This window comes from Arvicola amphibius, chromosome 12 (assembly GCF_903992535.2).
Source record: "Arvicola amphibius chromosome 12, mArvAmp1.2, whole genome shotgun sequence".
Lineage (NCBI taxonomy): Eukaryota > Metazoa > Chordata > Mammalia > Rodentia > Cricetidae > Arvicola > Arvicola amphibius.
Genome location: NC_052058.2, coordinates 96,895,299 through 96,921,087, shown reverse-complemented (window position 1 = coordinate 96,921,087; position 25,789 = coordinate 96,895,299). Strand labels below are relative to the sequence as shown.

Below are 25,789 nucleotides of genomic sequence, written 5' to 3'. Positions count from 1 at the left end.
TGCACAAAATAAAAACCTAAGGAACATTGACAAATTCAGTTTATGATGCCACAGTCACCCTGATACTCAAACCGCATAAAGATTCAATAAGGAAAGAGAATTACAGACTGATTGCCTTCATGAACATTGATGCAAAAATATCCAATAAAATACTCACAACAGAAATCAAGAACACATTAAAAAGATCATGCACCATGATCAAGTAGGATTCATTCCAGTGATGCAGGGATAGTTCAACATACAAATATCTATACTAAACAGTCTACCACGTTAAAAAAAAAAAAACTGAAAGAAAATATCCACAAGATCATCTCATTAGATGCTGACAAAAAAAAAAGCCTTTGACAAAAATTTAACATCCCTTCATGAAAATGTCATAAAGAGATCAGTGATACAAAGGAAATACATAAACATAATAATGGCAATTTATAGCAAATATCAAATTAAATGGAAACTGCCCAAATCAGGAAGAAGACAAAGCTGTCCACTCTCTGCATATCTATTCAGAACAGTATTTGAAGATCTTGCTATAACAATGAGACAACTAAATGAAGAAAGCAAAGTATTATTACGTGAAGATGATATAGTAGTGTACATAAGTCACCCCAAAAATTATTCCAGGGGAAAAAAATAAAAAAAATTAAAAAAATTATCCCAGGGATCTCCTACAGCTGATAAAACACCTTTATCAAGGTGACTGGATACAAGATAAGCAAAAAGGAAGAATCTATTACCCTCCTATATCCAAATGACAAATGGGCTGAGAAAGAAGTCAGAGAAACAACAATGTTTACTATAGCAAGGAATAATATAAAACATCTTGGGTTAACTCTACCCAAGCAAGTGAAAGAATTATATGATAAATTCTTCAAGTCCTTGAAGAAAGATGCAGAAGAAGATAACAGAAGATGGGAAGACCTTCCATGCTCATGGATTGGTATGATTAACATAGCAAAAAAAAATCATCTTACCAAAAACAATGTACAGTGAATGCAATCGCCATTAAAATTCTAGAACAATTCTTTACACAATTGAAAGTACAAAACTCAACTTCATGAAAAAAAAAAAGAAAGAAAGAAACCGGGATAGCCAAAACAAACCTGTACAAAAAAGGAATTTCTGCAGGCATCACTATCCCTGATTTCAAGCTGAACTACAGAACTGTAGCAATACAAACCACATGATATTGGTATCAAAACAGACATGTTGATCAATTAAATCAAATTAAACACTCAGCTGTATGGCCACACATATATAGATCCCTGATTTTTGATAAAGAAGCCAGAAATATACAATAAAAAGAGAGAGGGCATTTTCAATAGATGGTGTAGGTCTAACTGGATATAGAACAATGCAAATAGATCCATATTATCACCCTGCAAAAAACTCAAATCCAAGTGGATCAAATACCTCAACATAAAACCAGTTATGCTGAACCTGAAACCAGATATGCTGAAACAGATAGACGATAGAAAAGAAAGTGTGGAACATAGCTTAGAAAGCATTGGCACAGGAGACAAATTGCTGAGCAGAACACCAATTGTCCAGGTACTAAGATCAACAATTAATAAACAGGACCTCATGAAACTGAGAAAAAAAAAAAAAAAAAAAAAAAAAAAAAAAAAACTTCTGTAAGGCAAAGGACACTGACAAAAGGGCAAAATGGCAGCCTAAAGAATGGGAAAAGATCTCCAACCAATTTCATATCTGACAGAAGGCTGATTTCCTAAAGAACTTAAGAAACTATACGTCAACAAACAAAATAATCCAATTAAAAATGTGATACAGACCTAAACAGAATTCTCAGCAGAGGAGTTTCAATTGGCAGTGAAACAACAAAATGTTCAACATTCTTTTTTTTAAAAAAAATATTTATTTATTATATATACAATATTCTGCCTACATGTATGCCTGCAGGCCAGAAGAGGGCACCAGACCTCATTACAGATGGTTGTGAGCTGCTGGGAATTGAACTCAGGACCTTTGGAAGAGCAGGCAATGCTCTTAACTGCTGAGCCATCTCTCCAGCCCCGATGTTTAACATTCTTAGCCATAAGGGAAATGCTAATCAAAATGGCTTTGTGAGTCTATCTTACACCTGTCTAAATGGCTAAGATAAAACTGGCAAGTTACAGCTCATGCTGGTGAGGATGTGAAGCAAGGGGAACACTCCTCCACTACCGGGTAGGGTCCAAACTTGTACAGCTGCTAAGGAAACCAATATGGCAGTTTCTCAGGAAATTGGGAATCAATTGGCATCAAGACCCAGTTGTACCACTCTTGAGCACATACCCAAAGGATGCACCATCCTACTATAAGGACACTTGCTCAACTCTGTTCATAGCAGCTTTATTTGTAATAGCCAGAACTAGATGTTCCTCAACCAAAGAATGGATAAAGAAAATGTGGTACATTCACCCAACAGTATTACTAAGCTGTTAAAAGCAATGGCATTATGAAATTTGCAGACAAATGGATTAAACTAGAAAAGATTATCTTAAGTGAGGTAACCCTGAGTCAGAAAAACAAACATGTTATGTACTTACTTATAAGTCAATATTACTGTAAAGTAAGTGATAATCATTCCATGGTCCAAACACCCAGAGAGACTAAGTAAGGAGTAGGGATTGGGGGTGGGGTGAGTGCAAGGATCTCCCTGGGAAGGGAAAACAGAATAGATTTCAAGGCTGGACTGGGGTTGGGGGTGGTTGGGTTGGGAACAGGAGGGATCAGGTGAGTGGAATGATGGAGAAAAATATTGGGAGAAATGACTGGAATTGGAGGGCATTGAAGAGATGGCAAGATGGAAAGGTAGTGTGAAGGAAATCCATGGAATCTATAACCTTAGCAAAGACTCCATTGATGGGGGACGCAGAGCCTGAACTGGCCATACTTTGTTACCAGATAAGACTTCAAATGGAGGGTTTGGAATACCAACCTAGTCCCAAAACCTTTGATGTGTCCTGCCTGCAGATGATTCTAGGAGAGCCTAGCAGAATCATCATCAAACAGAACAGAGAGACTTTATCCAGCAACTGACAGGAGTAGGTGCAGAGTCCCACAGCCAAACCTTACAGGAACTCAGGGAGACCTGTGGAGGAGGGAAGGGAAGATCAGAGGAACCACAGGGGTCAGAGACACCATGAGAACAAGGTCCACAGAATCAACTGACTAGGACTCCTGTGGGTTCACAGAGACATGGGAGACTGTAGGGGTGTGATCTAGGTCCTCTGCAAATATGTTATGGCTGAGTAGCTTTGTGTACTTGTGGAACTCATAAGAGGGGGAGCAGGTGCAGCTGTCTCTGACTCTTTTTGCCTGCTTCTGAGACCGTTTTTCTCCTATTGAGTTTTCTCATTCAGCCATGGTGTAGTGGTATGAGCCTATTCTCATTGTTGCTTGTTATGCCATGTTTGGTTGAAGTCCCTGGGACATTTGTTTGTTTTACTAAGGGGAGAGAATCTGGGAAGTGAGACTTGGGAGATGAGGGAGGGGAAACTGCAGTCAGGATGTAATATATGAAAGAAGAATAAAATAAATAATAAGTAAATAAATGGATGTGTGAAATGTATTAATGACAAGTGACTTGAGAAAACCTCCACCACAGTCGGTAAATAATTCATTATGACAATAAATGTTTTCAGAACAAACACACAAACAAAATCAAATCATTCCTAAACCCATTCTGTACACCTGTAACAATCTTGAGGTCATAGTTTGTTGTTGTATTACAGGAGAGAAACCATAAAAGGAATTTGAGGATACTGACATGTAAGAAACATGTAAAAGATTAGGCATCAAGTCAACATTGTCTTGAAGAATGTGTAAAAAGTTGTATAAAAATTTCAAGAATTTTTTGATGGTTAAATTAAAGCCTTTTTAATCTATTATATAGCAAATAGTATTATACTTTAGCAGTAACTAAAATGTGTTGATTGAAATGTTAATTCTTCAAGCAAAATATAGATCTGAAAACATAATCACGAGATTTTAAGGATTTCTGTGCATTTATTTATCATTAGTCTTGTTTTAATAGGTCTCAAAATTTTATGATGAATTTTTGGGCAAATTGTTTCCATTAAAATGTACTGATTCTTAAAAGAAATAACTTAAAACTGTCCCTGGCAAAAAAAAAATGGCTCCCAAAACATTCTCCTTTCCTTTTGAAGGCTTTGTTATACTGTTATCAGTGAGCAGTCTTTTACTATTAAACATAAATGGTCAATGGTGACAAACAGAGTTGAGACCTTCCATCACTGAGTCAGAATGGAGTGGTATGTGTTAGGAATAATATTTATTTAGCCTTCTGAGATTTATAGGCAGACACGTTGGCCCTGCCAGCTCCAACAGCTTTCTTGTTCACAGCTTTGATGACACTCATAGCAACTGTCTGCCTCATGTCAGGAACAAACAGAAAAAGAACCCAGGGAAGGAGAGTCAACAATGCTCTCAACACACATGGGATTGCCTGGGACCATATCAACAATGGCTCCATCACCAAATTTCAAGAATTTAAAGTCATCCTCCAGCCTCTTACCAGATGTGATGTTTTCTTTAAACTCAGTAAACTTGCATGCCATGTGAGCTGTGTGACAATCCAGTACAATGGCATAATCATTATTGATTTGACCTGGATGGCTCAGGCTAATCACCTGAGCAATCAAGACAGCTGATTCCATTGGTAGGTCATTTTGGCTGCGTGTAGCAACGTTGCCATGTCTAACATCTTTGAAAGACATGTTCCTTATATAGAAACACAATATCCCCAGTAAGAGCTTCACTCAAAGCTTCATTTCAGCAGACTGAACTTCTATTTTGATATTGACTGGAGCAAAGGTAACTGCCATGTCAGATTTGAGGACATCTATATCCATTCAGCCCACAGGAACTGTGCCAATACCACAATTTTATAGACATTCTGGAGGGGGGCAGTCCTTAAGGCTTGCCAGTTTGACAAGTTGATGGTAAGATACAATCCCAAGCTCTCAGCAGGGTGACTATAGTCACACCGCCATCTTTACAGGTGACTCTCCATCCCATGAACCAAGGCACATTAGTAATTAACTCCAGCATGTCACAAATGTTACCGGGTTGGGGTTGTTGCTAATTTTCTTAAACAATTTATTTATATGTCTTTAGGCGTGTACTCAATGGAATCCATTTTGCTGACACCAAGAATTAGTTGCTTCACACACAGTGAATAATCCTACTGGAGTGCTCACAGCTGTGCCCATTTTTGAAGATACTAGCTTCAAATTCACCAACACCAGCAGTAAAAACCAATATAGCACAATCAGCCTAATATGTGCCTGTGATCCTCTCTTTAATAAACTCTCTGTATCCTGGGACATCAAGATAGTCATATAGCATTTCCTGTTCTTCCATTTCCACAGGAGATGCCGATAGTGATTCCATGTATATACTCAACTTTCAGTTTGTCCAACATTCAGGAATATTTGAAGGAGCCTTCCCCCATTTTAGCAGCCTCATTTTCAAACTTCTCAAATGATTCCATTAGCAACATTTCTTAATACAAACTCCCTGCTGGCGCAAATTTCCCAATCAAGAAATATCAGACCAAGCCAAATTAAGAAATATCCAGATTTAATGGGAGATCTGTGCTCTCAGGTGGCCCCGAGGGGGAACCAGGAAGCTGCAGGAATGTGACCCCCAGGAGGAAGAAAGGGAGACTACATGTTCTTCTTTTGGGAGATCACTTAAATACCCTGGGGAGTGGTCCTGACCCCATCCCCAGGGAGGGGTCAGGATCTGGCCTGCTGGGATTTGGAGTCCAGACCAGGCCTGGGGGCTGGGATAGATGTGAGGGGCAGGGGCCTGTGTTCCCAACCTGACATTCCAGATTCTTTGGATATAGGGGTGACAGAAAATTGGAACGGTAATTATGACAAACACTTAGGCTCTCTTTGGGAAAAAGGGGCGTAGACTCAAATCTGGCTACTTCCTGTGGGCATGGGGCGGCGTGGGTCAGGGGAGAGCCAGGTGTCCATGTTTAGCGAGAGGTGTGGCTGGAAAGGCATCCCATGATCTGTCATGCTGGAGAAGGCAGGCATCTGTTCCTTGGGAAAGTTGAGAAGGCAGGTGTCTAGGAAAAAAAATCTGTTATTGATAAAGATGAGTGTGCCAGAATGAGGAGCAGGTGGGGCCTTCATTGTTGCATCCTGGAAAACAGGAAGGTAGAAGGTCCTAGGTGCTGGAGAGACCAAGTATCTTGAGTAGATGCCAGCTTGAGCATGGAGAGATAGTACCAGCATGGGTGTCCCAAGAGCTTGGCAGCCAAGGGGGTGGTGAGGATTACTGTGTGAAGTCCTGTCCATGGAGGTTCAAGAGACTTAAAGTTAACTCTTTGAGGAATACTCTGTTCCCTTGGGAGAGTGGGGCAAGTTTAGGGGCATTAGCGTCCACTGGTATGGTGGCAGAAAGACACCTGTCAGCCTGTGAAGGGAGAAGAGATCTTAAGAGGGAGAGGTAGTGGAGGAGTTTGAACTGGGAGGCGATGGTTAAGGAGAAAGGGCCTGCCATAAAGCAACTCAAAAGAGCTCAGGCCTGTAGGGGAATGTGGGGTGGCCCTGACATGAGTCAGGACAATAGGGAAAAGGGAGGGCCAAGACAACCTGAGTTCAATGGAGCGCTTCGTTAGCTGTTGCTTGATGAGTCCATTGGCCCTCTCGACCTTTCCTGAGGATTGTGGATGGTAGGGGGTATGGAATTTCCAGGAGATGTTGAGAGCCTCTGACACAACCTCCATGACCCTGGAAGTGAAGGCTGGCCCATTGTCCTTCTGGATGGTTTGTGGGACACCAAACCAAGGAATGATGTGGTCTAGGAGTACCTGAGCTATGACGTCTGCTGTTTCCCTGGAGACTGGAAATGCTTCTATCCATCCTGTAAAAGTGTCCACAAGCATTAAGAGATAATGAAGTTTTTTACGAGTAGGCATATGGGTGAAATCAACCTGCCAGTCCTTGCCCAGTTGGTGTCCACGAAGGTGGTGTAGAGACTGGCATATGTGGAGATCCCCTTGTGGGTTGGCCTGGGCACACATATGACAGGAGGAGTGAACCTGTAAAATATGATCTCAGAGATGGGTGGGGTCAAAAAGGGGCTCCAAGAAACAGAACAAAGATTTAGGGCCTATGTGTAAGGTCTGGTGGATGTCTGAAGTGATTGACAATGCCTGGTCATGAGGAAGAATGAGATGGTTATTTAGAACCATCCATCCTTTGTGTTTGTGCCCCCCCTTTTCATAAGCTTGTCCCTCTCTTTAAGTTGGTAACAGGGCTGATAGGAGGGAGTTAAGAACAAAATATGTTCTGTGGAGTCCAAGGAGCTGGAGGCCAGCTCCCCCGGCCTACTGAGTCAGTCTTGGAATTGCCCAAGGCTATTGCATCCCTGGAGGATTGATGCCCCCAACAGTGAATAATGGCTACTTCTGCAGGGAGCTGAAGGGCCTCCAAAAGGTTGGCTATTAGTGTTCTAATAACTATGGGAGTGACCTTGGTAGTAAGGAAGCCCCCTTTCCTTTCAGAGTGTAGAATGAGTGTGGACTATCAAGAAGGCATATTTAGAGTCAGTGTAGATATTAGTACATTTGCCCTTAGCTATTTGGAGTGCACTGGTCAAGGCAACTAATTCAGCCTTTTGAGAGGAGGTTCCCATTGGCAGGTGGGTCACTTCAACTATGTCAGTGGAAGTGCCCACTGCATATGCTGCCTGTTGGAAGAGAACTTCCATCAACAAACAGGGTGAGCTGGGGATCTGTAAGTAGCTGGTCTAGAAGACTGGGCCGCAGTGAGGTTAAAGCCTCTACAGTCTCTGAGCACAAGAGAGAGAGGAGGTACTAGAGGGAGAGGGAACAGGAAGGAGAGTTGTAGGGTTTAGGGCAGGACTGGAAGCCAAAGTAATTTGGGGGTTTTCTAGAAACAGTAAGTGAACAGTCTGGACTCGTGAAAGCCCAAGGAGGGAGAGAGAGGAGTGTCTCAGGAGGTCTGAGAGGCGATGGGTGGAATATACCATGATTGGCTCAGACAAGGCAATCGTGAGAGCCTCCTGAGTGAGTTCAGCTGCTGTTGCCCGGGCTCTCGACATCTAGATGTTTGGATAAAAAGGTGACTGCCTGATTTGAAGGCCCAGCCTGTTGGGTTAGAACTCCCGTGGCCACTCCTGACCTCTCATCTGTATAGAGATGGTAAGTTTTGTGGGGTCTGGAAGAGCAAGGGCAGGAGCTGTTAGAAGGGCATCCCAAAGTAGAAAGAAGTGGCAATGGACGATGGCCAAGTGGGTGAGAGGCCCCGTGGCATCTCTTTAGCTGCCTGGTATAGAGCCTTAGCTGTAATGAAAAAGCTAGGAATCCAATGGCAAAAGAATCCCAACAAACCCAAAAATGAGAGGATCTGAGCCCCTGTTGTTGGGGGCCGTAAATCTCAAAATGCCTGAACCCTGTCAGAGGTGAGGGTCTTAGACCCCGGTCTAAGGTGAGCACCCAAATATACCACTATAGGAGAGGATAGCTGAGACTTAGCTGGTGAAACTTCATATCCCAGGGATCTGAGGAAGGTCAGGAACATAGAGGTGGCCTGTTGGGACAGAGACAATGAAGGACTGCAAAGACATAGGTCATCCACGTACTGGAAGAGCGTGCTAGAACCTGCATTAAAGTTTGAGAGATCTCAAGGCAGAGCTTGGCAGAAAAAAATGGGGGTTGTCTTGAAAACCTTGAGGGAGAACAGTCGACGTAAACTGTCTGGAGGACCAGGAATTAGGGTCCTCCCAGGTGAAGACAAAGAGGAAGTATGAGTCAAATTGTAAAGGGACAGTAAAAAAAGGCATCTTTTAGGCCTAGAACTGTAAAGTAGGAGGTGGTAGGGGGACATTAGGCAGGAAATTGTAAGGGTTGCTAACTAATGGGTGAACTAGAATGACTGCCTCATTTATGAGGCAGATGTCTTGAACTAGGTGGTAAGCACCAGAGGGCTTTCACACAGGAAGAACTGGAGTGTTGCAAGGTGAGTTGGTAGGAATTAAAAGTCCTTGAGACAGGAGACAAGAGATGATAGGCTTAAGGCCTCGGCGGTGGGTTTCAGAAATGGGAAACTGGGGTCTGCAAGGGAAGGATGAAGGGTCTTTAAGGCAGACTAGCACCGGCTGATGATGAGTAGCAATTACAGGAGCAGAGGTGTCCCATACCTGGGGATTTACTGGGTAAGGGAGAGTAGGGACAGGACAGTCTGAGGTAGGAACCTGAGAAGCTGCAAAAGTGAGAAGAAAGTGTGTCTCAGGAGAGTGTGTGGGGGCTAAAATGAGCGTGGCCCTGAAGTGGCTAAGGATATCTTGACCCAGTAGAGGTGCTGCGAAAGTAGGTATCACTAAGAAAAAATGGGAGAAAAATTGTCCTGCAAGAATGCAGGGCAGTGCCAGAGTTTTAAGTGGGGAGGAACAGGTTCCATCTCCTCTCATAACCAAAATTGGTGAGGGAAATGTAAGGCCCGAGTGAGCAGTTAGAACCGAATAGGTAGCTCCCATGTCCAATAAGAAAATAATGGACTTACCCGCTACCTGTAGCATGACCCTAAGCTCAGAGAGGGTTACGGAATATACCACATCAGGGCAGCGTCAATCCTCTGCAAGGCTGAGAAGTTTGAGAGCTGGAACAGTTTCACTTGCAGATGGTGATGCTGGACCACTATGTGGTGGCAATAGAGGACAAGCCTACATGGGGGCATTGTGATTTCCAGTGTCCAGGTTGTTGGCAGATATGGCACAACCTCGGAGTAGGCATAGTGCAATATTGTGCCATGTGACCATTTAGGCCACATTTGAAGCAATTTGCCTGTGAGGTTGACTTAACCTGGGCTCCAGCAGGGTAGAGCTTTGTGTTTGGCTTCCCTTGTTACCCTTCCTGTGACCTTAGGATGGCTGCTAAGGCCTGGACCTGTAGGTTGTTGTAGCTTTGTCTGTCGGGAAAACTCAGCTGATTCCTCTCAGGCATTAAAAACTTTAAAGGCCATTTTCACCAATTCCCATATAGGAGTTTGGGGACCATCCTCAACCTTTTTTTTTTTTAACTCTTTCCTAATATCTGGTACTGACTGAGGAAGCAGAATGATTAGTAGAAAAGGAACCTAGCTGCTTTTCTACATGAAAGAGATTTAGAAAAGAAAAGGGAGCATGGGAGGGGCTGGCTCAGTGCACAGAGAGTGTTCAGACGTGGAGCAGTGAGGTAGGAGGGGTAGGGGGAGGTGGGAGTTGACCTTGAACCTCCGAATTGGGAAAGGGAGGGGAAAGAATGTTGCTCTGCAGGAAGGGGATTGGGAAGTGTGGGCTTGAGGGAGTGGGGGAGGTGCCAGTGCCTCTGGTGCTGTGAGACACTGGCTACTATGGGGAGGGTGGCAAGAGCACAGAGGCCAAAAACCATGGACATATATATGTAAGCTCTGTTTATTTGTGTCAGACATGCTCAATTTTAAAAGATTTTTGTAAGAGGCTTATAGGAGCAACAACAGACCTGCCTATGAACTGTAAGTGCCCAGTGCCCATTTTAGAGTCTATGCCCAACCACGTGGCCTAAGTCCATTTTAGAGTGTCCTTCAAAATGGCTCTTAGGTCCAAAAGTGGCCGTGGTGACGGAATGCCCGGTGTCCCAGGACAGACAGATCTCTACCTCAGCCAGGCCCGATCCTGTGGGATTGAAGGCAACCTGGGACTTAAATTCCTGGTGTGAGCTCACAACTTCAGCAGGAATCCGAAAACAACAAAAATAAGTATGAATGGGTCCTTCCCAAACCTTATAGCATAGACAAGAAAAGGAACTCACCAAAACGCAGCTAATATAGCCCAGAAGTTGGTTTTAAGTGTGGTGTTGAGAGCTCAAACTGTAGACTAGGGGCCTTTCAACACATGGCCTGCAATGTGGAAAGGGCCTGCCCTATCTCTGTGGGACCTCCAAAATGTTAGGAATATTTCTTAATACAAACTCCTTGCTGACCCAAAATTCCCAATCAAGCCAAATCAAAACAAGCCAAATTAAGAAATATCCAGGTTTAATGGGAGATCTGTGCTCTCTAGTGGCCCTGAGGGGGAACCAGGAAGCTGCAGGAATGCGACCCCCAGGAGGAAGAAAGGGAGACCACATGTTCTTCTTTTGGGAGATCACTTAAATACCCTGGGGAGTGGTCCTGTCCCCATCCCCAGGCAGGGGTCAGGACCTGGCCTGCTGGGATTTGGAGTCCAGACCATGCCTGGGAGCTGGGATTGATATGAGGGGCAGGGGCGTACACTCCCAACCTGACAGATTTGTTTGTCAATTCTACCAGATTTGAAGATCAGTTGGCCAGTTGTGGTGGACTTGCCTAGAGCGACCAGGCTACTACATGTACTACGGTCCTATAGCGCCTGTACTACGTGTACTATGGTACTATGCCTGTAACCTACAGCCTTCACTCTGGACCATTCACGATTTGGGCAAGGGCCTGGAGTTTGACACACACAGAGAAACACACAGAGACAGAGACATGGGTCATCCTTAAATTCTCCATGAAAGCCCCCTTTATTGTGTTCCAGGGCAGTTTATATATGGATCCTTAACTGATAGCCACACCGCTGCCAAACCCACCAGAAACCACTCCCCTGCCATCAGGAACTCGTGAGGGTCTCATGCTTAGAGAAGCTGGAAACACAGGAAAACAAATTGTTATGCTCAGAGCAGTTCTGAGCATAACAAGTTGTTTACAGGAAATTCAGGGTTGGGGGGTCCACAACTCCCAACACTTGCCCAGGTATACAAGTCTAATGATGATTTTGCTGATGAATCTTTTCCTTTTCCATTTTGGCTTTGCACAAGAGATGGTATTACAAACACCTGTGTGAGAAAGTCTACTTAGTTTGTAACTTAGGTGTATGTTGTGCCTCTGTGAGTTTATAGCATCATTTAGGGACTAGAAGTGGGACCTGATGCACTGGCACTGAAAATGCAGGTGATTGTGAGCCCTCTGATGTGAGTGCTGGGAAATGAACTCACATCTTCTGCAAGAGCAATGCAGACTCTAAACTGCTGAGTCAACTTTCCAAAATCTAAATGCTAGATTTTTAACATGATAGCATGGATTTTAAATTTAATAAGAGTTGGGTTATCCAATATATTTTAGTAAATCAAAATTAATATGGCAACCTAAGGAGCAGATAACTTTATTAAGATGAAATATTTTGTATGTACACATTAAGAAAAGTATTAGAAATCTATTAGTTAAAATTCAGAAACCATAAGAAAAAATAATACATTTAACTATGTGAACATTAAAAATTCCCATGTAGGTAATCTATCAAATTTAAACCAAGTGACAGATTATAAAAGGCTGTAATACATTTATAACAAAGGAAACATAGTATATAAACTTACTTATTATAATTCAATAAGAAAATAAAAATGATCCCAAAGAAAATCTGTACAAAAAATACAGAAAACCACAAAAGCATGGGTGTGAAATAGCAATATAGCATGACTAGTGTGGAGCAAGGATGCCAGAAAGATATTTCTCTGAAGTTTTACTTTAATCTTCAACATGCCTCATCAGCTGATTCTGATCTATCTCCTCATTTTATATAAGGAATAACCAAAGTGGGATTAAATTTATACACTGTCCTGGGTGAAAAAGAAAGGAGGTAGGAATAAAACATAAAATCCAGTTCATCGAGATGGTTCAAAGGGTAGATGTTCCTGCTGCCTCACCTGACGACCCTGGATCCACACAGGAGAGGTGTCTCAGGTAGGGTTTTGTTGTCATGAAGAGGCACCATTACCAACAAGCCTCCTAAAGAAAAGCATTTACTTGGAAAAAGCGTACCATTTCAGAAGTTCTGTCTTTAATGGCCATGGAAGGAAACATGGCAGTACATTGGCAGACATGGTCCTGGAGATGGAACATAGAATTCTAACTACGGACCTGCAACAACATGAAGAGAGAGTGACACTGGGCCTGATTTGAGCTTCTGAAACCCCAAAGGCCTACCCGCAGCACACATTTCCTCCAGCAAATCCACGTGCACGATAGCGCCACTCACTATGAGCCTATGGCGCTCACAAGAGGCAAGCACATACTTGCTCAAGTTTTCCTCTGGCCTCCACATGCACACTGTGGCATTCCACTTTCCCTATCCATAGCACATTCAAAATAAATTACTTAATTTAAAAACTTGGGATTCATTTATCCTCAATAGGCATTGCAAAAATGAAACAAAATAAACCATTTAGTAACTATGCAGGCTTGAAAAAATTGACAGTTTTATATACTTTCACCGGGTGACAGTATTCGGTTCATTGAAATGCAGCTTGATATTATTCAGGCCTAGTAACATGAATGTCTGCATGAAATGGAAAGCTGTATATATTAAATTGCTTTTTTAAATAACAAAGCACTGTAATTCACCTGAAAATGTACCACTGGAGCAAGGAAATGTGTTAGGTATATGGTATGGAGAGGATGCTGAACACCTTGAGCTCTCCTGGAACGCACATGGTAGAAGGAGAGAACTGACCTTCACATTCGACACATGTGCCATGGCACACATGCACTCTTGCTTGATCTCTTGCTCTCTCGTGTACTTACAATCAAATATTAGTTAAAGATGAGTATCAAATATCTCCTTCATGTACGTACTAAAATATATACACATGTGACAATAAACTGAGCACCCTTTTTAGAAAAAAATTAGCTAAAGTTTTGATGACAAAGAAAGAAGAGCGTGACTTTCATCCAAGATACTGCTTCATATTTGTACCCACTGTTTAGTTTTATGATTCTTCACTTGCATCTTGGCTTCCCATCTCAACAATCAATGCAGCAAATGTGTGAACATAAACTTTCCATCTCTCTTTGGTGGGGGTAGCATTATTTTTCTTGGAAAAATATATGGAAACATATTTCAAACTCCCTGAAAATATTCATTGAATTTCAACCAGGAATTCTAGTCCTGATTTGTCTTCCTGGTGTAAATACATCTCTTCAAGATTGCAAGTGGACAGAAAGTTGATCATCAGCTAAGAACATTGAAAGCTAGTCAGGCTTCAGTAACAAGGGTTGCTGTTGCTGGGTGCACAGTGCTGATGTAAGCATCTTCCTTGCTATCTTTTTATAGGATTCACATTGTAGTTAGAAAGCATAACTCTGGAGTAATAACTCAAAATTTGTGTTTAGCATTTCATTGGAGAAAATAGAGCTTAACTGCATTACTACTGAGATGCATGGATAGTCTTTTGCTTCTTTCACCATTTTGCTTGACGTGTCTGGTATCAACTATACTATGCTGCCAGAATGCTTAGTGACAGTTCCAGTAATATTCATGCTAAGAGAAACAGAGATCTTACCCTGCCCTGTGAAACTCTTTATTCTCTCTTGACAGTATTTCTTAGCACATTCCTTGTTTGTCAGGCTTCAGACAGGCAATGGCTTAATACAATCATTCAGAAACTACAACATTCAATTATTCCTGGATGCCTAAGAACAATAATTATCAGTTCCATGTGTTCTGAGATGAGTCAATAATGTTATAAATAAAGTACAGCTGGGCATAGTGATGTATAACTTTAATGTCAACACTTGTCAGGGAGAGGCAGGCAGATATCTATGAGTTCTAAGCCAGTCTTAGAACTCTACAAAGAGAGCTGCCCAGCAAAGGCTATATAGCGAGACCCTGTCTCAAAACAAAACCACAAAAAGAATCTGAAATACAGTCATGCTTACCTAAGCAATCATGGGAACACTTAGACTCAATCCTGTAAGATCTGTATCAGGGAGTCTCTTCAGGTTCCATGCAATAGGGGATGATGGAAACTGTTGTGCTCATGTTTCTATGGTTAGAACTGTAAACAGTGATGTGACTAGAAAAATGGAGATTGCTTTCCTGTCACTGCATATTGCCAAATGACAGAATCTTTTGTTTATCATGTGAGGTTCATTGAAACATCTTGGAACATTGCTTTTTTGGCTTAGATTTTTAGAAAACTTTAGGATTGATTTTGCTCTTCTTCATTCTTCACAAACAATCGTGAATGGCACTAGTATGCACAGAACTGTCTGGATGTATTCACTCAAGTCACAAATATGTACTGGAGGCATCATGTGTCAGGCATTTGATTCAGACCCCAGGAGCAGAGCAGTAACAGAAAGCCATAATTATATGATGCTAGTCCCAGCCATGAAGATCTTACTGTCTACCAATGAAAAACAAAAATAAACGATTAAACAGCAGGTTGAAATTTTTAAAACTCTATAAATTGTTATTAAAATGTTGAGCACCTGTGTGCTTCAATGTTTTTATTTTTAAAGATTAGTTTTTATTTGTGTCTATGTGTTTATGTACCTGTGTGTGCATGAGCACATGCATACATGTGAGTGCAATGGCTGTGTATCCAGAAGGGGGCATACTGCAGGTGGTTGCGAGTACTGAGACTGGAACTCTAGTCTTCTGTAAGAACAGCTAGAACTCTTAACTGTTAAATTATTGCTGCGGCCCCTGTGTGTTTCAGTTGAAGGGAGTTATTAGGGGATGTTTCATGGAGCAGATGTGAGATAAACATTTAAGTGTGAAGGATGGCAAGGACAGAGGCACAGTTCCACACCATTGCCTTCAGCAGTTTGGGGATTCTTTTAATCCACTGGAAGCATTTATTTAGGTAAAACCAGATCATTGGATTCTATAGAACAAACAGTAAACCTCAGCATGAATTAATATGTAGCCAAGCTGGGATTTATTAAAAACAGAAAGGTACTCAGGGAAAGAACAAAGCACATCTGAGAACATTGTGCATGGACTCCTCAAAAGAGAACCATGGTCTATTAAAAGACATTTCCAGCATAGATTGTAAGCATGGGGATTAAGAGAGAGTGGTACTGAGGAAAAGAGTAAGATACCCCAAGAGCACACACAGGTTTCAAGGGAGAGGCAGTCTTCACTTTCGCCACATAAACGATCTTAGTGGAAATAGGTACATTTCAAAGACAGCTAAGAAACTTTTTTCCTCATCTTTCTCTTGAAAAGTGAGATGTGGAGAAACTCTGAAGGTAATTTAGGTAGGGTTATAATCTCGCAAATTGAAGCTGAAGTCCACTGTCATTGCACAAAGGGGTTAGGACATGTCCTTTCCCTCTATGAAGGGTTTATAGTAAAATTCCTAGATAATTGCCAAAAGGAAGAAAGGTTGTCAGCATGTCCTTAGCTATGCTGGAATTCTTGAATTTTAGCGGATCAAAAAGCTTCAACAACTTCCAGGAAAGCAGCTCCTTTCCCTTGCTTACACTGCTTGTTTTTCTGCTGCAGAGGAGAGAATCTGCCCAAGTGGGTCTAGGAAAATCATTCCTAAGAGAGAGGAGCTAAAATAAGGCATCCACAGAGCACCAAAGAGAACATGAGAGGGAACAAAAAGGCTGGAGGAGCCAAGAGCAGAGATGTAAGAGGCTTATACCAAAAAGATGGAATCACTGGAATACATTGGAAATTTTGGAAGGAAAACTTGCATGCCACTGTGACATGCCTGGCAAGATGAAGGTACTCTAAAGAAAAGCATAGGTCCTTTATTTTGGATATTAGACTACTGAAATAATAGACCCCAGTAAATTGTAGTCTCTTATGCTGGGAGAATAAAAAAAATCTGACACTTGCACTAAATGCAGGACACTGAAAACTTACAACTTTTTAAGTTACCTTACAGACAAGACAAAGGATGAGTCTGGTTCTGTACTTAAATTAACCTCACTTCAGGACCCTAAAAATGGATTTGATATTGGGAGTATAGATTGATAAATTTGTCCTTCTTTATATGTGGCCACCTATAATTTGCTTCCTTTCCTTCTTTTTTATTTCCTTTTCTCTATTAATTTGGGGGTATTAATTGCCTTTCTGAAGATGGGTGGCCTAACCTGGTTTCTCCTGTGCCCTTCAGTCTGAAAAGGTGATTTGGATTCCCCAAAATGCTGTGATGAAGTGTTAAGATCTCATTTATAGGAATTCCACTGGCCATAATAGAACCCACTGAAAAGTTATGCCACCTAGAAGAGTAAGGGAAATACGAGGGCATCATGGGCTCCAGCACTGAGCCAGCAGTGAGCCAGCAAGACATGTTCTCACTGTGATTCTGCCAGGGAGAATTCTTTGTCAGACAGACAACAGAATGAGGCACGCTTGTGGATTCACACTGCACATGACTAGCGGTGAACTAGACTCACAGAAGTCCTAGAAATGCCCCCAGGAAACCTCTCCTCTATGACAACTGTACCCAGGCTCTTTCTGACTAAGGCAGGAATGACTTACAGACCTGGAGAACATTGGTCCCAATGTGTGAAGAAAATCATTCATGTTCTTATTTACAATGATTTATAAAGCTGCTCCAATTTGGTTGAACAATGACAGTTCCCCAGATGAAAGCAATTTGGCTTCCAGAACTAAAATAACTTGTTGTTCTAAACTCTTGCCCTTCACACTGGTATAGTTCATTATACATTATAGTCCCCAGAGACCCCTCCCTGCCACAAACCAGCAGGAGACTGCCAAACTTCAATTTCTACTATGAACTATGTATGTATCTTCACTGGTGCAGAAACTCCAACTCCTTCTGAAATGTATAAGGGATGTAATACTTCCATCGTGGACTTGAACATTGCTCAAAGCTCTTGCCATGATGGGTCTGCTGTCGGAGGCATTAGTAACTCTTCTAATAAATCTTTTAATGAAGGATACTCCATTTCACTGACCCACTTGAATCCAAGACCTTCATGAAATTATTTCTCAGCAAAGTTGATTAGTGTAAATTTACATCATTCCTACTATGACTGAGTCTGAGGACTTCACGTAAAAGGGTCACATAGCCTGAACTGAAGTAATTGCAAAGAGAAAAATTAAATGTGAACCCCGAGTAAATCCTTCATTACCTTGAGTTAAGAATTTAAGCCATATAAGCTTCATTCTCTTTTGTGGTGGTCTCTGTAAACACCATTGCCCACTGAGTGCTGATCTGTATGAGACAATAAGGAAACTTGGTTCCATGTGACTCTGTAGCATTTGTTGGTTTGACCTTCTGGAGTCTGACACTGGGGAGTTGTAGGCATATTTAAGCACAGCGCAATTTGGCTAAAATATTTCTTAATGATAATTAACTCAATCCTATCTGTACATCAAAACTTAAGACATACTTATTCTCTTTGTTGGGGTTTCTATTGCAGAAATGAAATACGATGACCAAAAGGAAGATGTGGAGAAGAGGGTTTATTTGGCCTATGATTTTAGATAATAGTCCAGTTGTAGAGGGCATCAAGACAGGGACTCAAGCAGAGCTGGAGCCTGGATGCAAGAGCTGGTGCAGAATACATGGAGAGGTGTAGCTTACTGGCTTTCTCCCCATGACTTGCTCAGGCTGCTTTCTTAGAACCCAGGATCAACAAGCTAGGGATGGAACCACCCACAATGATCTGGAATCTCCCCCATCAATCACTAACTAAGAAAATAACCTATATCTGGGTCTTATATTTTCTCAACAGAGGTTCACTCCTGTCAGACAACTCTAGCTTGTGTCAAGTTGATATAAAATTATTCAGTACAATTATATTGAAACTCTTGGAAAGTACATGTGCATCTTCCATAAATGTAGATTTGACAGATTAGCTCAGAAAACAGGCTCAAGATAATGAATGCTTATGAAAAGAGTTTTGGAGAGGGTAGCACTACAGATTTATTGAAATAAACACGAGAATCTGGGAGAGCCAGTGTGGTCTGGTTATGAAGATAGTGCAGAGGTCAGCAGGATATTAACCACCTCTTTTCCTAGCCACCTGGGCAGAAAGCAGGTTCTTTCCTTTTGATAAAACAACCCACCATGTGTAGCATTCCTGATTTCCCTAATGCTTACCTGTGACCACAAGGACCTCATGTTTCCTACACTTTTTCTTTAAAACAAGTGCAGTAGTCTGGGCAGACACACTGAAGGTGTGTTTGGCAAGCACAATGATAACACTAATTACCTTTTAGCCACCTAAGTCAGTCATATTCCCTTTAATACATCAAAATAAAACTTTATTGGGAGTAGAACCCTAAACTTACAGATGACCTAATTTGTTTTATTTCTTTTTCTTTCCTTCCTTCCTCGCTTTTTTCCTCCCTTCTTTTCCCTTCTCCTTTTCTTTCCTCTTTTCTTCCTTTATTATTTATCCAATGTCAGCCTCCAACACAATTTGAAATCATCACTATTTTTCAATAAGACTTATGACACTATTTTTAAAGACAAAGGTGAAATTAAAATATACAGCTCTTCATGATGCCCTTCAAAGCCTTAAGAAATGCACAGCATTTGCCTCTATTTTATTTTGTTTTGTTTCTCAAGACAGGAGACAGGATTTCTTTGTAGCTTTCGAGCCTGTCCTGGAACTAGCTCTTGTAGACCAGGCTGCCTTCAACCTCACAGAGATCTACCTGATTCTGCCTCCTGAGTCTTGGGATTAAAGGTGTGTGCCACCACTGCCCGGTTGCCTCTATTTTAATGATAAAAAATTCTTCTGAACAAATTCCATGTGGGCTCTGAACTCCACACATGGAATGCTCTGTAAGAGATGTCGGTCACTTAGAAATAAGCATTGGAGACAACTGTTTGAGTTCACTAAGTTTTTCTTTCTTTCTTTCTTTCTTTCTTTCTTTCTTTCTTTCTTTCTTTCTTTCTTTTTTCTTCCTTCCTTCCTTCCTTCCTTCCTTCCTTCCTTCTTTCCTTCCTTACTTCCCTCCTTCTTTTTTAAATTAAAGTAGGGAACTTTTCCTGTTTAAATTGAACCATTTGTTTGCTGATTTAGAGCAACTTTCTGAGTTTAGATTTCCCAGCACAGATCTCTAAGGTAAATGGATCCAGACTAAATTCTCTTGTATATAAATGCATTTACCCATGAAGAAGATCCTTGGGAAACTTAACATAGCAAAAGATCATTGGGTTTTTTAAGATTTCTATACGGAGAAGATTACACCATGGGCACACACACAACCAAAGGGAGTCCTCCCCACAATGGAAAGATTAATTAGTGGACGCTAACAAAAGAAACCAGGAAGGCACTGCTTGGCCAGCTGTCGCCCTTCCTGAATGTTTAGAAGTAATAAGAAAACTGTCACAACGACGCCACCTTGGATACATCTCTCAAAGCTAGTCATTAGCAGCCATCTGGCACAGCCAGTCCCTCTGCCATGTCTCCTAAAAGGACATAGCAACTATTGGTGTACAAGGACATCCAAAGAGACCCTGAGTTCCTATGCACTATTTCTCAGATGTAAGAACTGAGCTACTGAAGGTGAGACAGTATTTTCAGGACTTGTGGAGAATTAGGATAGGTGGTGGTTCCAAGATTAGGTATCCATTTTGAAGCTCCAAAAACAAGTCACACCTCTGCTAAAGATTCTGTAAAAAATAATTAATTGACTCACCTTCCATGATTGTGGAGAATTTCAGGGTTGTAGCTCCAGAAAGAATTTATCTTAGACTCTCTTCAGCCCATTTAACGGCCACCTATTGCTTACCTCTGTGACTGACCTAGTAGCATTGTGACTAGCAGGTACAATCATTTTGGAATACACTAACTGGCCCCTGGTCCACCAACTCAAAGACAAAGAACGATATCATATAATTTCTTAGGCCTATAGAAATGATACCCCTGCATCATGTAACTCACCTTCCCAGGGTTCCCACCCATGCATTTGAAAAATGCTTTAATTTATAATTTTCTTTGTATTGCTACTTTAAAAGATACATAAAACTATTACGATGTTGGAGCATGGTATTTGGGGTACTCTAAATCTGTGTTTCTAGGCTATTGACACTCATATTTTGGTTTGACACTAATTCCGTTTGAGGGAGAGCAATGTGTTCTTGAGTTAACATTGGTTGCTACGGGACACTGAAGCCCTTTCATGGTCCTCCGTGATAACTAAGTTCTGGCTGACAGCTCAAGTGTATTCAAACTTCCACTAGCAGCAGAAGATGTTTGAAATGCTCCAATGTGGGAATAAGGAGAGAGAGAAGGAGAAAGAAAAGAAAGGAAATGTAGCTTGTTTCTCCTGTCCCCGTCTGTCACACAGGCTTCTTTACTCTGGTCATGGTCCTTTGAAATCCTCTCTCCTACACGTGTCTCCTCCACGAGCTCTTTACTTCCTAGTACTGGCTGTTAGAATCACTATCTGTGAGACTAGGAATGCCTCAGCAGTTCAGAACGTGAACTGTTCTTGGAAGGAGTCAAGTTGGGATCTTAGAATTCACGTCGGGTGGCTCTTAACTACCTGTAAGTCAGTTAAAGGAGATCGGATATCTTCTCTCTGCAAGCATGCACCCTTCCCCCCCACACATACATAGCCATGATTACTTAGACATAATTTTAAAATGATAAAAATAAATCTTTTTGAAAGCTCAATTGCTAGTCTTTCATTTTCGTTTCACAGGAAAATGCACTGTTGCCTTTGCTGTTAAAAAGCCCTCCTAAGGCATTGGGAAGTTTCAGATACAGCCTATAGGATATTTTCTTCATCTTATTATAACTAATGATCAAAACATAGGTATTAGAACTGAGTATATTACAAATGAATAGTCTGTATTGGTAAAAGGAGCCACAGAAATAATCCTGATTTAAGAAATCAAGGGCAGAAAAGAATCACAGAGCTCAGAAGGAAGAGCATCTATTAAAGGTCATTGAGTCATACTCATGCTTTATGCATAAAGGGAAATGAAACGGGTTGAAATCGTCACCATATCCATGTAATAAGGAGAACGCTAGATCAGAGTCCTGGATATTGGTTCTTGGCTATCTTACCTTCTGAGCAAACACTTTAACTGAGGGGACTGGGCGCTGGCTGGTGCATGGCAGAACAGATTTCAGAACGAGAAACAGAGTCTAGAGGCCTGTAAGAATTACATATCCTTAGGCATCTCTGCAGGCCTGCACATCACAGATTTAGGGGCAGACCCAGGGCTCTGTTTCAATAATTTTTTAAAGCAATTGTGAGGCAAACTTAAAATTGAAGGCCCGTAATCTGGGCAAACAAATCTATCTTCAGCCATCTGAGAAAATCATTCTGATACTATTCATTCAAATCTGCTAGCACATAGTCATTTTCAATTTTATTTTAGAATGGCCCAAGGCAGTATATTGAATCTCTAAGGCTAGAGACATGAAAATTAACTTCATATCAAATATTTTATTTTCCTGTATGTTGCTTCATCTGAAGCTAGTTCCTTCCTCTGCAATCATTTCATTCAGCACCTACACTGCGCTCATTTCTGTGGTGTTCTAAGTTCCTCATGCATCCCTCCTGTATCATGTAACCAGCTATACTTCTCAAATGCACACCTGTCTCTGCTGTTTCAGTTGTCAATCCCTGTGAGTGATATGCACAATATTCCCTTTGTATATCTCAGTGCTCAAGTTTGTGCACGGTGATTCTGTTGAATAGAACTATGAAGAGGTCGTTCTCTCCCCTGAGCTTCTATTCCAGGCCCCAAGAGACTACACAGAAGCAAAATGCCCAGTCATGTTATGTTTCATCTCACCACCTAATCATACATATGAGAAATACAACATGGTACAATACACCAGCTGAAGAAAAACAAAAACAAAAACAAAACAAAACAAAACAAAAAAACCCTCAGAGGCTGCAGAGACAAATGAGCACTTGTAATCAGTTCCTATTCTTAGAGGATCCATGTTCAGTTCCCAGTAGTGATTTAAGGCAGTTCACAGCCAGCTTTAGCTCCAGCCCCTGGGGATCAGATACCTCCTTCTGGCCTCCTTAGAAAGCCACACAAACATGGTACTCAGAACACACAGACACACACACACACACACACAAATAAAATAGATAATTTTTATAATTTTAAATACTATTGCTAAACTAAAAGTATCCTGATTTGATTTCTCAACTATTTGATGCATTTTTCTTTTAATCTTTTGATGACTCCCTGGAGTAATAATGTACAACTTATTTCTTAAAGTGAGAAATTGTTTAACAATATTTGAAAATTAGTATAATTCATTTTATCAATAATCAAAACAGAATCTAGAGGGTACCCTTGAAAGATATAGAGAAAGATTTTACAGAAATCCACATTTCTTCATGACTAAAAACTTTTAAATGAAATATAAAGATTCCTGAACCTAATAAAAGACATTTGCAAACATATACAGAGCTATAAACCAGTTTTATATTTAAATATAGAACGATGATACCTTCCAATATCCACAAGAAGTAAAGGTTGTATTTTTTTTTCCTTAGCACTTCTATTCAATGTTGTATTAAGGGATATAGCCAAGAAAATTAAATACCAAAGGAATAATAAAAATATATCCCAGTTGAGAAAGAAGTTTAAAAAAATTTAAACAGCATGATCTTTGCTATAATAGCTGTTAAAGTCAGCCGGGCAGTGGTGGTGCACATCTTTAACCCCAGAATTCAGGAAACAGAAGCAGGCGAATCTCTGAATTTGTAGCCGAGTCTACAAGAGCTAGTTGCAGGACAGGCTCCAAATCTATAGAGAAACCCTGTCTCAAAAAACCAAAATTAAATAAATAAATAAACAAGCTGTTGACGTCCTAGAATAACAGAAGTTAATACACAATTTTAAGAAGGTCAGGGAATTGAAGGTGATATACACAAATAATTTGCACTTCACCCTACCAGTGTTTTGATAGATATTTGGTATTTGTTAAAAAAAATCTTTGATCAAATTTGTTCAGGACAATTGTGACAGATCTAGAAGAGAAACACAGCTAGATTGTGTAGGAGTGAGGCAGGTTTGCTTTACCTCCAAGTTCAAAAAGGAAAATAGAAATTTATAGGCAAGGTTCAGAGTGGGATTGATGGTCAAACAATTGCCAAGTGGAAATCCCAGGGCCTAGAGAGAGCCTGGATAAATGCACTTAGCTTGAAGAGGGCAGAAGACAGACTAGGGTTATCTGTCATCACCAAGGCTGGCAGAAGAAGGGGGACTAAGATCAAAAGTAATCATATATTAAGGACAGGTAATTCTGATTAAACTGATTTGGTAGGATCCTCACCCAAAACAGACACAACAGACAAGTTCTTAATGTTAAATGTCAGGGTCATATTGATAGCGGAGATTTGGGCAAACCAGGTAAAGGTTGGTCAGGAGTGATGAAAGACAGAAGTTCTAGTTTGAAAGATCTATTTATCATTGCACCAAACCCCAACAGAGTTAGAAGTGAAGGACACAAACTATGAAAAGAAACAAAAACATTTACATGAAAAATGAGCCCTGTTATATATGTGTCTTGGAAGACACAATACTTCAAAAAATTTTCCCCAGGCAATCTATAGAGAAACTGCAATTTCACTGAAAATTTCAGCACAATATTTTAAAAAGTAACAAGACCAGTTTTTTTTTTTTTTTTGTAGGTTTTGTTTTTGTTTTTCCTGACACATCTTAGAAAGTTCATTAGAAAGTTACATTGCTCAGTCAAGCATAGCGGGGCACATCTTTAGTCCCAAGCACCTTGGGAAGCAGGTAGATCTGTGAGTTCAAACCCAGCCTGATCTACATATTGAGTTCTAGGATAGCGAGAGATACATAGTGAGATTCTGTTTTAGAAAACACAAAAGCCAAAAGATGGAGGGAAAGAAGGAAGAAAGGAAGAGAGAAAGCAACCAAGCAAGGAACATTGCTCTATGATAAAATGAAAGGTACATTAATTAAATAGAATGGAGACAAGAAATAGAATGAAACATATAGTCCAATATATATTAGTATCATCTTTATAATGGTAGCTAGCTCTTTTGACTGGGATTTGAGGTACCTCCCAAAGGCTTTTGTTTTAAAGAAAAATCTTTAGCATCTTGGTTTAAGGAAGGACTTTTTCAGCCTATGAAAGGAAATCATAGTCTAGAGAAAGCAATCTTCATCAGAATCACAGCTTACTGACTCTCAAGATTAATTATTGGGGCTGGAGACATGGTTCAGTAGTTAGGAGCACTTGCTGCTCTTCCAGAGGTCAAGAGTTCAGTTCCCAGAACCCATGTGTGGCAGTTCACAGATGTGTGTAACTCCTGCTCCTGGGCATTTAATACCATATTTTTTTTTGGCCTTCAAAGACAATCTCACACACATGTTCCCTCCCCAGATACACAATTTTTAAAAAAATCACAATAATAATAATAGCAATAATAATAACAATAAATGACAAAAGATAAATCATAAACTGAAAAACACAATTACTGAGCTACTGAGAGACTAGTTCATCAGCTACACGGTCAGATTTAATTCCAGTATTCAGGAGGTTGAAGCAAGAAAATTACAAGTTTGAGTCTGGCCTGGGTTGCATAACAAGTCAAAATCTAGACTCCATATCAAAATAAAAGTTAAAAAAATGAAATTATAAAAATATTTACAAAACATGTTTGCTTTCCCCCTTTCTCTGTGCATCTTTATTTGTGTTGTTTCAGATGCTACAGACTAGGGTCCCCTCGATATTTTTTTTTACCTCTATCATTCCCCGTGCCTGCCCTGAATATAGCTTTACATTTCTTTCTAGAACTAAACTAGAAGTTTACCTACATGCAGTATTTATCCTAGTAAGAAAATATTATAAAGATCCAGTGAACAGCAATGGCAACAAAATCCATCATGCACTGAAACTAAGCTTCCCAATGTCTATATGTCTCTGAACTTCTAAAAGCAACAGTCATCCTGAAACTGCAGTTTCACACTGGGTTTTATACTTTCACTATCAAGTATATTTTCACACAGTGATCT

At 40.7% G+C, this 25,789-nt stretch overlaps 1 pseudogene; it reads right to left on the bottom strand.

Annotated features, from left to right (window-relative positions):
• Positions 1–4,294: 4,294 nt before the first annotated feature.
• The window catches only part of LOC119827168, a 37,766-nt pseudogene continuing 16,271 nt past the window's right edge, over positions 4,295–25,789 (bottom strand).